The sequence below is a fragment of the Microcaecilia unicolor genome, chromosome 1 (genome assembly GCF_901765095.1).
Source record: "Microcaecilia unicolor chromosome 1, aMicUni1.1, whole genome shotgun sequence".
In the NCBI taxonomy this organism is placed as follows: Eukaryota; Metazoa; Chordata; class Amphibia; order Gymnophiona; family Siphonopidae; genus Microcaecilia; species Microcaecilia unicolor.
This window is the reverse complement of record NC_044031.1, coordinates 517,772,589-517,790,025: the sequence shown is the minus strand read 5'-3', so window position 1 is coordinate 517,790,025 and position 17,437 is coordinate 517,772,589. Positions and strand designations below refer to the sequence as shown.

General features: G+C 40.1%; 1 protein-coding gene across 5 annotated transcripts in view; it reads left to right on the top strand.

Moving 5' to 3' along the window:
* The window catches only part of UBE2W (ubiquitin conjugating enzyme E2 W), a 132,192-nt gene that overhangs the window by 102,854 nt on the left and 11,901 nt on the right, over positions 1–17,437 (top strand). The window lies entirely within an intron of this gene.

The window sequence follows — 17,437 nt, the reverse complement described above, 5'->3', positions numbered from 1 at the left end:
TTTGTGTTGGGAAAGCTGTCAGGCTGTGAACCTGGTTTGCCTTACATGAGACAAACAAGTGAGACACTTAACTGGCAGACCACATAGTTGCCAGCTGGATCTTCACAAATGGTTCCTGAGTTAGTTCTATTGTAACTATTTTTTTTTTTGTGTGTGGTTTCTTTAGTGAACAATCAGAGGCAATCAAAGTTGGTCTGCTGTAGTTCAGAACGAGGAAGGTCAGCATTCTGCTTTAGAATACAGGTTGGTCGGCACAGGATCCAAAATAGTGCTGATCAGAATGCTGCACAGTGAGGATTGGAGCGCTCTCCTGCTAACCTGACGATTCTGCACTCTTTCCTTGAAATGGGGAAGAGAAGGGGAAAGACCAGAACATCTCCTTCTAAATCCGGTTCAACTCCAACGCTTCACTAGGCGTCATTGGAGGTATTCCGGACCCCTTTAGCGAGCTTCTCTGGCTGTTCCTACCTCAAATGTGATGCTGGGAGATCTGGTCAAGCACAGCATTGAAGGGGTTTCCCATAGCTCTGAAAGGACAGCTCCACCACTGCCTGGAAGTGGAAACTGCCAAGATTTGGCACAGAGCCTGGATCTCGGAATGGATGAAATTCCAGTTTCTATGCTTGAGGGAACCCCTGCAACAAAGTCCTACCCAATAGACTCTGAAGGAAGAGTGGATAATCATGTGCCTGAGGTTTCAGGATGAATTGGGGAGTTGAGTGGGCATTTGGAAAAGCTTCCTTCTGGACCCCAGGTGGAATTATAAACAGCCGTTGTGACCCTAGAGGTACTGTGGGACACCGTCCAAGCTGGTAACCTTCTTTATATTCAGCTGACAAGTTGGTAGATGAAATGAATGAAAAATCTCAAATAATTGTGAACTATTCTCTACAATTGGGACAACTGACTGCTAAAGTTACTACTTTGGAGCAGAAGTCATCTGTGTAAGAGACCAATATAAGGATGATTAAAGAGAAGCTCATGGTACAATGAAAATTGAAATATCTAGAAAATCAACAGAGATGAAATAATTTGAGATTTTAATTTTTTTCCCAAATCTCCATTGTTAACAGCATTGTATATCGTATGGAAATATCTTAAGGAGACTTTGAGATTTACTGAACTGGTATGTGGGCTTTTTATCTATCCGCACAGGAGATGTCAGCATATGTAGGAGCTGAGGAGTATAAGGCTTTGGATTTAACAAACTTTTTAGAATCCTTCCTTGAGGTTATTACTCAGAGGTTAATTCTGATGACTGTTTGCTTTAGAGATGGACTGTAATTTGGTTCTGCATTTATTCTTCAGGCATATGCAAGAGCAGTTTTGGGGAACTAGTATTTGTATATTTCCTGATTTATTAAAGGCAACAAAGTGAGAGACGAGTTTTTGGCTTTAAAACCAAGAGCTCTGGCGCTTGGCACTAGCCTATTAAAATTCCCTTGTAATTTATCTGTTCTTTTTAAGGGTAATTCCTATTGGTTTTTTGACCACAAACAGGTCTTAGATTTTATAAATAATAAAGAGGATATGAAGGCTTTGGGTATTTCTCCACAAATTTGAATGCTGTAATATGGCTGCAAGTTTACTCCAAAGTTATTTTTCTGATATTATGTGTTGTTAATCCTTAAAAGACTTTTTTGGACCACCTTTAAAATTGTGAATTAATGTTATTTTACTTTTTGTCTGTATATTGTTGTTTCTTCTGATTTTGTTTCTTTATTCCCTTCACTTCTTTAATGTTTTAAATTAAGTATGAAGATTTGTAAATAATTTTTAATAAGAATTTTTAAAAATACAGGCTGGTGCCAGATAAGTTCTCCCTTAATTGGGGAGATTCTTATTGCTGTAGGAAAGTATATTAGAGGATAAACTCCTAATATATAATCTGAGGTACTTGGGCTGGCAGAAAACAACTAAATAACAATTATTCTGGACATTTTTCTAGAGGATGTGTGTACCTCTTATTTGTCCTTTGACTCTTCTGACTAGCTGTGTACCAGTGAAAGGAACAATGCCAGAGATGGGACTATATTATTTATTAGAAATATAAAAATAAACATGGAAAAATGCAAAGCAGGTTACAAAAATAGACTTATACTACAAAAATAGATTATCACCAAGAGATAGATATATATGTAAAGAACAGATTATCCCAAGTAAACTATATGAATAAATGATAATATAATTAATCACACCACTACTACTACTTATCATTTCTAAAGCGCTACTAGATGTACGCAGCGCTGTACACTTGAACATGAAGAGACAGTCCCTGCTCAACACCACTGATATCATAAGGAAATTGAGAACTTACACAACTAAAATAACTTGTGCAAATACACTTAGCTGCTATTAATACCACAATGAGCCACAAATACTTAGACAAACCAGTCTTTTACAGACAAAGCCTTAGAATAACTAAACCCCTGGAGCTGTAGGTAGTAAATCACTGCAGCTCCCAGTGGTGCAGAATCAGATTTCTCCTTGAGACTCTAGCAGAATCCTCTGCGAGTCTCTCAGCCCAGGAATAAAATCCAAGGTCTGTATTCTGTATACTGATAACACAGTCTTTTGGGTGAGGCCTAGTACTGTAGCTGAGCTGACCTTGTCAGCTTGTTACAAGGTATTCAGTTCACTGGTGTGTTTTGAAAATCGTTCTCTCACTCTCTGGCACTCTTCAGAGCAATCTATCCACCAACAAGTCTTCTGTTGTTCTCCTTTCTCTCCCTCTCTTCAGTCCAACATTGGCATCTTTCTGAGTCAGGTGATGATACCTATGGACCAATCACAAACAGTGTAATTCTGTCCAGCAGAATTTATGGTGGACAATTCAAGGCCTTGTGATAGCAGCAAAGAAAGTCTTATCAGTTATGGTAGCAAACCTCCCTGTTGATTCACATATACTCCCAGAGACTGTCTCTGTGAGGTAAGCTCCTCCATGCTTCCCAGGAGATAAGTGGAGGCTAGTTTTTAGTAAACAACGTGTCTTTGGATGAAGTCATCATGGGTCTGTCAAGCAGTAATTTTCCTTTTTAGAAAAGCTGGTTTCTGATGGTTTCAGATGTATTCTGGGCACAGGTTGTAGAATCCATATTAGATGGTAAAAGATGGTTCCGGCATGGACAGGCCACAGACTGGCAAAGGTGAGAGAGCAGGAAAATACTCCTACATTGCCACCAAATGCCCTAAAGGATATGAATATATCTTCAGAAATTGGAAGAGAACAGGTGTTCTGATTTTCATAAAGCTCTCATGGCATAGACTGCTTTGGTTTCCAGTTTGTTTGGGAGTTAACCATTAGGAAACATCAGGTTGAACATTTTACCACCCCTAGTAATGAAGAACCATAGAACTTTGTCTCCCACTACCCAACCCCAGTCCTTTACCCCATGGCTTAAAAGTTTGAGCGGGAAGTATTATGGTCTTTCTAATACAGTACCTAAAGTAATTTTGACTTCTACAGAGGAATCCATTGGAGAGTTGTATGATTTATATGTGGAAGAGGTTTGCTGTCTGGTGTGAGGACAGGTCCCTTGACTGCTTTCCTCTCCTATACAAAAACTGTTTGAATACATTCTACATGTGAGTCTGGGCTCAAAACCATCTGTTGGGGTACACCTTAATGCAGTTGACACTTCAATTAGTTAGAAGGAAGACACTTAATTGCGCAACCCTTGTTTAGTTATACAGTACTGCAAGTTTTACTTCATTTGAAGTTTCCTATCAAGTCACTTTGTGTTCTGGAACCTCACTGTGGTTTAACTCGTCTGGTGAAAGTCCTCTCTGAGCCTCTGCCCTCTTCTAATTTAGAGTTTCAGACCTGGAAAGTTGCTTTTTAGGTTCTTACTGAGTCTGTGAGCTGTACATTTCATCATCATAATGGTACAACAAGCACATCCTAAGTTACTGCCTAAGGTTGTGGTGGATATTCACCTTGGTGTTCCTTCTACTATTGTCCCTAAAGCCATATTCCAATAAAAGTTACTTACATATTTTGAATTACAAAATATTTGTCATAATCTTTCTGGAAAGACAGAAAAAAAATGTATTGCATCCATATTTTTGTTTTTGTTTTGTTTGTTTTTTTTGCATTGTCCAAAATTTTAATATTGCTCACTTATACATAAGGAAGTTAGACCGTAGGACATATCCAGCCCAATAATATCAGGGCCATAGGCCATAACCACATCTGTTTCAGCTCAGTCTCTATAGAAGAAACATTCAAGACTGTTTGATACTGATTTTAGTCCACACACATGTCTCATTATGGCCTACAAACATGCTTTTCATATTAATGTAAGGTTTGGGGTAGTCTGTCCTCCAGGGTATTCTTAAAGATATTGGGATCTCAGGGATTCTTACATACACTTCCTGACCTAGCTGTCACCCTTGACAATGAGACAACTTTGCCTGTTGTCTCATCCCTGAAAACTTCTATTAGATCTTCCAGAAGTCAGCCTTGTAACCTACAAACATTCATAGGTTTGATTCTGGATACAATACAAGGAAAACCTTTTCTATAGACAGATTGCATTCTCTAATGCTTTTGTCCACACCATTTAGACTTCTTCAGTGGTTATAGCCTAGACTAGAGCTCGACAAACCTCAGGTGCCAGGTCACCATGGTGACTAAATTGGACCTGGCACAAAACGTGGCTGTGTGCAACTCCTTTGGAGCTGTAGAGAACAAGATCTCTCTCCTTTTCGGCATTATTCTCTTATTTATTTATTTATTTTATTTACATCAATTTATATACCGTATCTTATTGCTACTGCAAGACAGAACGGTTTACAATTTATAAAAGGAAGCAATACAATAAGTACAAATTAGACAGACATTAGAACTCCAATCATTACAGGAAAGCACAGCAAACCCACAAACTAGCTACATAAGATGAAAACAATATAACTCATGATTAATACACAGGAGAACACCGCAGATACTAAATTAAATACATAATATAATATACACAGACAGATAATACAGTTTTGACTTAGTATATATTACAGATGCCCATTTATAACCTTTCTTCCATTATTCTAAATTCTGATCTACATACTCGATAAAGTAGAAGGTTTTCAAAAGTTTCCGAAAATGAAAGTAAGATTTCTCAAGTCTGATCTCTTTTGGAAGGCCATTCCAAAGAGAGGGAGACAGATAGAAAAAAGCCGAATTCCGTGTAGATTCCCATCTAGCCCTAGCAAGAGGAGGAATCACTAACCTGTTATCTGTCAGGGATCTAAGGGTTCGTGTGGCAGTGTAAGGAATAGTTAGATTTGACAGATAGTCAGGATTTAGTGTATAAAAAGCCTTATGGGTCAAAACTAAGGCTTTAAACTTAACTCTTGCTTCAACCGGAAGCCAATGCAGTTGATGTAGCAAAGGTGTTACTCTGTCATCCCTCCGGGCCCTACAAATCATACGTGCTGCAGTATTCTGTATTCTTTGTAATCGCTTCAAGCTAGCTTGGGTGATCCCTGAATATATGATATTACAATAGTCTAAGCGTGAGGTAATATAAGCAGATGTCAACGTTTTAAGGGAATCCTTACTAATTGAATTCCTAACTGACCGAAGTCTCCTAAGATGGAAAAAAGATTTTTTCACTACGTCAGATATTTGTTCCTCGAAAGTCAGAGCAGAATCAATTATAACCCCAAGGTATCTGAAAGATTTAACTGTAGAATTTGTGGCTCCCATATTGCAAGAAACAGTTAGGGCATAGCCACAGTTGTGCCTGGGCCTGTCCACTTTTGCCCCAGATCTACCCCACTACATCCAGCCTAACCAAGTTTACGAAGAGGAGGCCAGCAGAACAAAAAACTAGCCACTGTGAGGGTCGGTTTTCTGCCGACCACTAGAAACTGGTTGCACTCCCACTCAACCTCCAACTTCCTCCACTGCTGCTGCAGCTTACCTGAAAACCAGCAGCTTTTTTTTTGTTGTTGTTGAAATTATAAACCCCAAAGAAGGGCGACTAAAATGATAAAGGGGATGGAACGCCTCTCGTATGAGGAAAGGCTAAAGAGGTTAGGGCTCTTCAGCTTGGAAAAGAGACAGATGAGGGGAGATGTGATTGAGGTCTACAAAATCCTGAGTGGGGTAGAACGAGTAGAAGTAAATTGAATTTTTACTCGTTCCAAAAATACAGAGACTAGGGGACACTCAAGGAAGTTACATGGAAATACTTTTAAAACAAATAAGAGGAAATATTTTTTTCACTCAACGAATAGTTAAGCTCTGGAACTCTTTGCTGGAGAATGTGGTAACATTGGTTAGTGTATCTGGGTTTAAAAAAGGTTTGGACAAATTCCTGAAGGAAAAGTCCATAGTCTACTTGAGACAGACATGGGAAGCAACTGGTTGCCCTGGGATTTGCAGTATAGAGTGTTGCCACGATTTGGGTTTCTTCCAGGTACTTGTGACCTGGCTTGGCTAGTGTTTGGAAAACAGGATACTGGGCTAGATGGACCATTGGTCTGACCCAGTATGGCTACTCTTCTGTTCTTATTTAAGGTAAATCACTCCAAATTAAAATCAATCCCAATACCAATGTATATATTATTTTATAGTTTAATATAAATAACACTCAGCTATTTTTGGAATGAAAAAAGTTCTAATACATTGTAGGAGTGAAGGAATAATAAGAAACTTTCAGTGTAGACTTTCTTACAGCTGAGCCCAATTGTTAGTGAGAATGCTGAACTTCAGCTCACTTAAATGCTCTGTACATCATAATGTATCTCTATATTTTCCAACACCTTTTTTTTTTTTAAGAATAATTTTTAAGCACATCGACTCAGTGCAATAATAATACTCATATGTTATAACTTTACCAAACAAATTCCCAAAAAAACTGTATATGAGTGCACAGTTCAATCTGCTGGATACAGCTGTCAAAAAAGGAGCTAATCACAAGTCAAAGTCAAGGCACCAGGCAAGAAAAACAAAAGGCGGCAAACGTATCTTAATATTTGTATGACTTTAACCCGTCAATGCTTTCTGAGCCATCCGACAGAGCACCCTATTTCATTCCTTCATCAGGGACGCCGGAACCAAATTTTTAAAAACATCAACAGATCATTCAAAATATCTTCAGCGTGACAGCGCTTATCCTATAAATGTAGAAAACCAAGCTTTCATAAAACGTGATGACATCATCTGAAGAACAACAACGTTATAAAAAAAGCTACACAGTGACAGTTCATCAATGAAATCATTTAATACCATGGGTTAAATGGAATTCAATTCAAAGTGCTGCCCGGGAATGAAGGGTTAGGACAGCTGTTGTAGTTGGTGATTCGATCATTAGGCATATAGATAGCTGGGTGGCTGGTGGATGTGAGGATCGCCTGGTGACTTTCCTGCCTGGTGCGAAGGTGGCGGACCTCACGCATCACCTTGATAGGATTTTTAGATAGTGCTGGTGAGGAGTCGGCTGTGTTGGTACATGTGGGTACTAATGACATAGGAAAATGTGGGCGAGAAGTTCTGGAAGCCAAATTTAGACTCTTAGGTAGAAAGCTCATATCCAGAACCTCTAGGATAGCATTTTCTGAAACGCTATCCGTTCCACGTGCAGGGCCCAAGAGACAGGCAGAGCTCCGGAGTCTCAATGTGTGTATGAGACGATGGTGCAGGGAGGAGGGTTTTAGATTTCTTAGGAACTGGGCAACATTCTGGGAAAGGGGGAGCCTATTCCAAAAGGTATTGAGGTCACCGATCTATATTTAGCTACATTATCCTTAGTTATTAAAGGGTTTTTCAATATAGGTGTAAAAACTATCTCAGAAATATCATTTGGTAAGTTACCACAATCAAAACAATCCTCTGTCCAATGAAATAGATCCTTCTTAAATTTTCTTGGTGCCGATGTCATTAAGTAAGTAGGGCAATTATCAAAATAGCAATGTGACTTTGCAACCTTTAAGCATATAGAGTCTAGTTCTTCATAAGAGACCCAAGAAAAGGTACTCCAGTGCCCATCTATTGGCCAACCTTCTACTGGCATATGGTCATAAAAGTTCTATTAATATTTGCATTATGAGAGTGCAATGCCTCAAAAAGAGTCTTAATTTTTGTTTGAAAATGATATGCTAAATGATTAGCAGTAGGTTAATAGCTCATGAGATGTCTTACAAATATGGGAGATATCAGTCAACTTATTTACTAATTGAAAAAGTTTACTCACGTTAGAGATATCTCTCACAATAGTGGAATAGTATTCCTTTTTATCCTAAACAATAACTTCCTTATATGCGGTGGCAGCCAGAGGGAAGGGAGCTGCCACAGGGGACAGGAAGATTTGAATGAGAGCAAAAAGGAGGTGTGTGGGTAGGAAATAAGGACCCAAAGAGGACAGGGAAATAAAGTGAGTGGAGGAGTGGCCTAGTGGTTAGGGTGGTGGACTTTGGTCCTGGGGAACTGAAGAACTGAGTTCAATTCCCACTTCAGGCACAGGCAGCTCCTTGTGACTCTGGGCAAGTCACTTAACCCTCCATTGCCCCATGTAAGCCACATTGAGCCTGCCATGAGTGGGAAAGCGCGGGGTACAAATGTAACAAAAAAAAAAAAAAGATGAGCAGCTGGATTGGGGTGGGGTGGGGAGAAAAGGATATAGAGAAGGACTGCTGGATATAAGGGAAGGAATGGGGATTGGGGTGGGGGGGGGGGAGAAAAGGATAGAAGAATTTTATTTCCTTTTTAGTATTGGAATATGTCATTTTTTGGAATGTACAGAGCTAGTGTTAGACATGGCCAGGGCCCATGGGAGAAATTTGGGAGGGAACCACAAAGCTCATTAACAGGCCATGCCACCTTCAGCTTCAGGGCCCTGGGAGTCCAGAGCAATTGCTCGTCGCAACTCCCCCCCCCCCCCCCCCACACACACACACACAAAAGTGCTGGCCCTGACATTTGCTATCTTTATTTTATTTTTTTATTTTTACAATACAAGGGGGAAATATTTGTTTTTCTGGTGCTGTGTGGCATGCAAGAGTCTAGTTTCGTGGGGTGGAGGAGTAGCCCAGTGAGGAGTGAAGGAATAGCCCAATCGTTAGTGTAGCAGCCTGAAATCCTGGGGAACTGGGTTCAATTCCCACTGTACCGCCTTGTGACCCTGGGCAAGTCACTTAACCCTTCATTGCCCCAGCTACAAAAACTTAGATTGTGAGCCCACTAGGGTCAGAGAAAGTACTTGTGTATAATGTGTACAGCGCTTCATATATCTAGTAATGCTATAGAAATGATTAATAGTAGTAGGGTTTCTATTTTTTTTTATCTAGATGTTTCTATTAGTTTATGGTCATGCAGTTTGTACTTGGTTGAGGGTCTGTGTTCTCTGTGGGTGACAGAGACCAGTTGCTCTGTTAGCATAGAGTTTTTATGTAAGGATCTGTAGTAGTCTGACTTGTTTCAGATTTCCCAATTGGTGTAGGGGTCTAGGGCCCATTGTATGTTTATGGTGCTGCCTTTCCCTAGGTATGGTCCTCATTATGTGAGTTCTGAAAGTTATACCAGAATGATAGATTTGCTGTAGGTCCTGAGTACATTTTTGTACAGTTTTGTATTAACTTCACAATATGTTGACAGGGTTTATGTTGCTGTTACCGAGACTGTATTAGAAACAAATATTTTGTATACAGCATCCATTGAGTGATAAATGATCGTGAAGACAGATATACTCTATTTACATAGTAACATAGTAGATGACTGCAGAAAAAGATCTGTACGGTCCAGTCTGCCCACAAGATAAACTCATGTGTGCTACTTTATGTGTATACCTGACCTTGATTTGTATCTGCCATTTTCAGGCCACAGACCATAGAAGTCTGCCCCGCCTCCCACCACCGGCTCTGCCACCCAATCTCCGCTTTTTCTTGAGTCTGCCCCCCTTCAATCTCATTTCATGTCCTCTAGTTCTACCGCCTTCCCATCTACGGAAAAGGTTCATTTGCGGATTACTACCTTTCAAAAATTTGAACATCTGTATCATATCACCCCTGTTTCTCCTTTCCTCCAGGGTATACATGTTCAGGTCAGCAAGCCTCTCCTCAAACGTGTTGTAACGCAAATCCAATACCATTCTTGTAGCTTTTCTTTACACCGCTTCAATTCTTTTTACATCCTTAGCAAGATACGGCCTCCAAAACTGAACACAATACTCCAGGTGGGGCCTCACCAACGACTTATACAGGGGCATCAACACCTCCTTTCTTCTGCTGGTCACACCTCTCTCTATACATCCTAGCAACCTTCTAGCGACAGCCACCGTCTTGTCACACTGTTTCGTCACCTTCAGATCCTCAGATACTATCACCCCAAGATCCCTCTCCCCGTCAGTACTTATCAGACTCTCACCGCCTAACACATACGTCTCCCGTGGATTTATACTCCCTAAGTGCATCACTTTGCATTTCTTTGCATTGAATTTTAATTGCCAAACCTTAGACCATTCTTCTAGCTTCTGCAGATCCTTTTTCATGTTTTCCACTCCCTCCTGGGTGTCCACTCTGTTACAAATCTTAGTATCATCCACAAAAAGGCAAACTTTACCTTCCAACCCTTTGGCAATGTTACTCACAAATATATTGAACAGAATCGGCCCCAGCACCGATCCCTGAGGCACTCCACTACTCACCTTTCCCTCATCCGAGCGAATTCCATTAAATACCACCCTCTGGTGTCTGTCTGTCAACCAGTTTCTAATCCAGTTCACCACGTCGGGTCCTATCTTCAGCCTGTCAAGTTTATTCAAGAGCCTCCTGTGGGGAACCGTGTCGAAAGCTTTGCTGAAATCTAAGTAGATTACGTCTATAGCACGTCCATGATTCAATTCTCCGGTCACCCAGTCAAAGAATTCAATGAGATTCGTTTGGCACGATTTACCTTTGGTAAAACCATGTTGTCTCGGATATTGGCTAGAAACACATATGTCTTTTCTAACATATATGCACCTAGTGTTTATGATTTAAGAAAAAAAAATATGCCCAGATTCTCCTTTCTCTCCAGGAGTTTGAGGGTCTCATTTTCATCCTACTCACCCCAATACCAAAAGACACTAAGAAAAACACAAACGATATCACCAACTACCGCCCAGTTGCATCCATCCCTCTAGTAGTAAAATTGATGGAGAGCTTGGTGACCAAACAGCTTACGGAATACATGGACAAGTTCTCAATATTACATGAATCACAATCAGGATTCCGCTCCCACCATAGTACTGAAACTGGCCTAGTCACTCTTCTGGCCAAATTCAAGCAGGAAATAGCCACAGGTAAAAGCATACTTCTCCTTCAATTCGACATGTCGAGCACATTCGACATGGTAAACCACAATATACTACTAAGACTTCTTGGCCACTTCAGGATTGTTGGAAGTGTACTTAATTGGATCAAGGGCTTTCTAACCACCAGAACATACCAAGTAAAATCAAATTCAAACATACCACCATGGAAAGCAGCCTGCGGAGTACCTCAAGGATCACCATTGTCACCAATACTCTTCAACATGTTGATGATCCCACTAGCAAAGTCCTTATCCAATCGAGGCCTCAACCTGTTCATCTATGCAGATGATGTTACAATCTACATTCCCTTCAGACACGCCTTGACAGAAATAACCAATGAAATCAATGATGGCCTGAACATCATGGACTCGGGCAAACTCATTCCAACTGAAACTGAACACTGAAAAAACACACTGCCTCATCCTCTCATCTCAACGTAACAAGTACAAACTCACAACCATAAACATCCCAGGACACACCCTCCCTATTTCAGACAGCCTAAAAATACTCGGTGTCACAATCGACCACAACCTTACTCTCGAGAACCAAGTAAACACCGTAATAAAGAAAATGTGCTACTCATTGTGGAAACTGAAATGAATAAAACCTTTTTTCCCCGAGGGAAACTTTTCGAAACCTAATACAATCAATGGTCCTAAGCCATGCAGACTACTGCAACAGAATCTATGCGGGATGTAAAGAACAACTCGCAAAAAAAACCTCCAGACCGCCCAAAACACGGCAGCCAGACTGATATATCTTAAAACATGATTCGAAAGTGCTAAACCCCTTCGAGAAAAGCTGCACTGGCTCCCAATCAAAGAACGGATCATCTTCAAAATCTGCACCTTGATCCACAAAATTATCTACAGCGTAGTCCCAGGATACATGATAGATCTACCAACCAGAAACAGAATCGGATCATCACGATCATACCTAAACCTACATTACCCAAATTGCAAAGGACTTAAATACAAAACAACTTACGCATCCAGCTTCTCCTACATAAGCGCACAACTATGGAATGGACTCCCAAAAGCAGTGAAAATAATCCATGACCACCTAAACTTCAGGAAATCACTAAAAACCAACCTCTTCAAAAAGGCATATCCCACCGATCCAACGTAAATCCCCACACCCAGCAACACAGCACAACCAATGATCGTACTGGACTATTTACAATCTTCATTCCCTTCGACCCTAATTCACACCTACCTCATTTGACTACAATATAACCTTGTATTTGTTATCAACTGAATTGGCAAACGCCTCTATAGTACTATGTAAGCCACATTGAGCCTGCAAATAGGTGGGAAAATGTGGGGTACAAATAAATCCTGGGGGGGTGATTTTAATGGGGTGTTTGACCCCACAATGGACATGTCTGTGACTTCTGATGTCACTCAGATTGACAAGACCAAGGGAGCAAGATTACACTCATTCTGGGGCCCATGATACTGAAGCCTGAATTGATTGATTATATCTTACCTTCTTGTGATCTCTGGGCTGAAGTGTCAGATGCAGAAATAGGGCCTTATGAAGTGTCAGATCATGCTGTGATGTGGATGGAATTATGGTTGTCTTGGCACCTTAGTGTTTCTGTCCCCTGGGAGTTTCCTATGGAATTATACACAGACCCCCAGTTTCATATCTTTCTAAAACAAAAATGGGCTGACTTTGCCATATTTAACCAATCTCATCTTGATACTCCAATTTTATACCCCTTTGGCAGCAGCGTTTAATGAGCTCGCAGTGAGCTTACTGATAGCCTATGGACAGCTCACATTTTGGCACAGCCTAAACCGAGTAGACATCCTACTAAAGTGTATTCTTTTCTTTTTTTATGTTTGCATATTTTTATTAAGAGATTTATCAAATACAAAGAAAAGAGATCACAACTTAAAATATAACAATTAACAGTGGCTTCAGTAATAATCAGCACATACAAATGCATCACCATGTATAGTATCTAGGAAAAGAGAAGACTATGTAAGAAGTACATAATTCAACCTTGATACTCAATTTGAGTTTGAAGACAAAAAGAATCCAGAGGAGCCCAGATCTTAGAGGCTGTTTTAACCCTATAATGTTTATAGGCTAATGAGGTTTCATATTTTCTGATTATGCATATATAGCTCCACCATTCATTAAAGCATAAATTAGAGTTATTTTTCCAATTACAAATTATAAGATGAGTGGCTACGGCTAACATCGTATCAAATAGCTTCAGTTCGGAAACTGGGCGATCAGCATCAGGGTGAGAAGAGCGCAGAATTACAGTTTTGTAAGTGATGGTGAGGTTCATAGGTAAGTGGAATATGAGACCATATTAAATTCCAATAAGCTCTTACATTTTTACAGTAGAAAATCATGTGAGACAAGTCACTATTATTAGCAAGACATGACCAGCAATTTGAGTAAGTTGATTTCCTGGTAATCTTAGCCAAACGTGAATGGGTCCAATAAGCATGATGCATAATAAAAAAGGATTGAGATATGACTGCAGATTTTGTAGGATGAAGAGTTTTAGTCCAGAAAGCACACCAATCAAAGTTAGATGATGATATGTCAAGTTCACATTCCCAGGCTTGTTCTGTTGGAGTTTCATTTGTATTATTCTTTTCTTGTAGTTTTTTGTAGATTGTTGAGGCTCGCCCCCCCCCCCCCCCCCCCCCCCCAAGATTATGCTGTGACAAAGGGAAAAAAATGTAGACGATGTTGGAAAGAGGGAGTTGGATGCTTGGAATGAGCAGATGTAAGATGAGATACATTTTCATAACTCAGCGTGTATAATAAAGGTGTGGTATAGTAAAGAGAGAGCTTGCATAGACAACAAATTACCAGATAAATATAATTGAGACAGACCATATACCCTTCTTTTTCCACTCATATTCATGGTGTGATAATGTAGTTGAGTTAAAACTTGAATTATACTATAATGGCGTATCTTCTAAAGTAGCAGTTTTAAGATTAAGACCTGTTGTAAACTCATTAATAACACAATCCATAGCCTTTAATAAATGGAGAGATCTAGTATAAGGGTATGTATCCATAAAAGAGAGAAGATGAAGTGGACAAGGATGAATCAGAGAGGCTTCAAATGAGCCATCTAAGAGTATCATGAGATGTATCTTTTTGGAAACAAAACAGAGATTGTACCAATCTAAAGGCCGTACAATATTTTTTGAAATCAGAGATGTTAAGACCTCCCTTATCTTTAGCTAGTTTGAGTTTGTTGAGAGCTATATGGGGAGGTTTTTGCTTCCACAGAAATTTGTTTAACAAGGAATCAATACTTTTGTATAAGGAGTTTGTAAAGGGAAGGGGGTCATACTAAAGATGTAGTTTAATTTGGGAGCTAGAACCATCTTAATAGCTTCATTTTTGCCCCACCAGGTGAGATATATAGGGGACCATGTATTTAGAATCGATGTGGTTAAGGAGACAATCCTGCTTATTTTCGAAGGAGAAGGGCGGCCATCTTCCGACACAAATCGGGAGATGGCCGGCCTTCTCCTAAAGCCGGCCAAATCGGTATAATCGAAAGCTGATTTTGGCCGGTTTCAACTGCTTTCCGTCGCAGGGCCAGCCAAAGTTCAAGGGGGCGTGTCGGCAGTGTACTGAAGGCGGGACGGGGGGGGGCGTGGTTAAGAGATGGCTGGCCTTGGCCGATAATGGAAAAAAGAAGGCCGGCCCTGACGAGCATTTGGCTGACTTTATTTGGTCTCTTTTTGTTCACAACCAAGCCTTGAAAAGGTGCCCAAACTGACCAGATGACCTCCAGAGGGAATCGGGGGTTACCTCCCCTTACTCCCCCAGTGGTCACCAACCCCTTCCCACCCCCAAAAAAATTACAAAACATTTTTTTGGCAGCCTCTATGCCAGCCTCAAATGTCATACCCAGTTCCATGACAGCAGTATGCAGGTCCCTGGAGCAGTTTTAGTGGGTACTGCAGTGCACTTCAGGCAAGCGGACCCAGGCCCATCCCCCCCACACCTGTTACACTTGTGGTGGTAAATGGGAGCCCTCCAAAACCCACTCAAAACCCACTGTACCCACATCTAGGTGCCCCCCTTCATCCCTAAGGGCTATGGTAGTGTTGTACAGTTGTGGGTAGTGGGTTTTGGGGGCTCAGCACCCAAGGTAAGGGAGCTATGCACCTGGGATCATTTTGTGAAGTTCACTGCAGTGCTCCCTAGGGTGCCCGGTTGGTTTCCTGGCATGTCAGGGGGACCAGTGCACTACAAATGCTGGCTCCTTCCATGACCAAATGGCTTGGATTTGGCCGGGTTTGAGATGGCCGCCATTAGTTTCCATTATCGGCGAAAACCAACGCCGGCAATCTCTAAGGGCGGCCCAAATGTTGAGATTTGGCCGGCCCCAATTGTATTATCGAAACGAAAGATGGCCAGCCATCTTGTTTCTATAATACAGTCGGTTACGCCGCTTAACGGGGCCATCATTAGATATGGCCGCCCTTATAGATGGCTGGCCCCGTTCGATTATGCCCCTCAATGTGACCCCTAATCTGAGACATTGATTTGTCAATTGAGTTGGAATACCAGATACCAAGGTATATAATTTTATTAGGTTCCCAGGAGAATGGTAAATGTGATAGCTGATGTTTTAGAACATAGGAGTTCAAAGGCATAACTGCTGATGTGGTCCAGTTGATTTTGTATTCTGAAAGTGGAGAAAAGGAATCTATTACTTCCTACAGTGATGGGAGAGAATTTGGTGTAGTATATACTAGTATGTCATCAGCATAGATGGAGAGCTTATATACTTAGTTGGCTCTAATAGCGAGAGTTAGTGGTTCCAAAGCAATATTAAAAAGCAGAGGAGATAATGGACATCCCTGTTTGGTACCTCTATTGAGATTAAAAAATTGAGATAGAGTGCCATTTACTACAATTGAAGCTACTGGATTACTACTATAGAGAAGTTGAACCATTTTAATGAAGTGAGGGCTAAAATTGAACCAATGTAATACATGGAAAAGATAAGGCCATTCTATTCTATCAAATGCTTTTTCTGCATCAAGTGAAACAGCATCAAAAGGGTCCTTGATATTTTCTGTATATGAGAGAATATTCCAGAAGAGTCTTAGGAAGCCTATTAGGAGTAAAACCATTTTGATCTATATATATAATATCATGGAGAACATTTTGTAAGCATAGAGCCAGGATTTTTGCATATATTTTTGTTATCTGTATTAATTAAAGAAATAGAGCGATAATTGGCAACTTTAGTTGAATCTGTCAGGTTTTGGAATGACAATTATAGTGGATTGAAAAAAGGAACCGGATTGATGACCGTCGGAGATTAAAGATTTGTAAATAATATTCAACTTGGGAAGAGATTTAATAGCATCCAATATTGTTTGTAGAGAGAGAGGTTTATCCAGTATAGAGTTCTGAGAAGAGGTGACCAAAGGATGCTGAAAATCTTTTACAAACTGTTGGAAGGAATCTTTGGAAAATTGGATTTCTGAAGCTTAAAGTTGCTTATAATAATTTTGGAATTGTTGGGCAATATCATTGTCACTAGCATGTGTGATACCTGTAGTATCAATAATTTGAGATATTCTAGTCCTATTCAGCTTAGCTTTAAGATATTGAGCTAAAAGGTGACTTGCTTTATTATTTTCTGCATATATGGTAGAACTTTGAAGATTTATCAGTTCTAGAGCTTCTTTAGAGAGGGCAGTATTAAGGTCATACTTCATTGTTTGTAAAGTGAGAAGAGTGGCTGGGTTATTATCAACTAGAAATCTATTTTCTAAATTTTTAATATTAGAGATTTTGTCTGATTGATTCTTTTTCCGGTCACGATTTTTCCCAGCTGAAAAGCTAATAATGTGTCCTCTTATATTGGCTCCATGTGAGAGTGTTGTATTCTCCAATAGGGTTAAATTCAAAGTACTCTAATATTTTGGTTTTGTTGTAATGAACAAATTTATCATCTTGTAGCATTGTGGAGTTGAATCTCCATGATAGCTTATGGTGATTGACCATTATATCATCTAGGGAGAGATATAGGAGAATGGTCAGACAAGGTTTTGCTGAGAATTTCAACGTTATTGGTAAAAGACAAAAGCGAGGAAGAAATGAGAAAATAATTCTATAATAGATACCATGTGGGC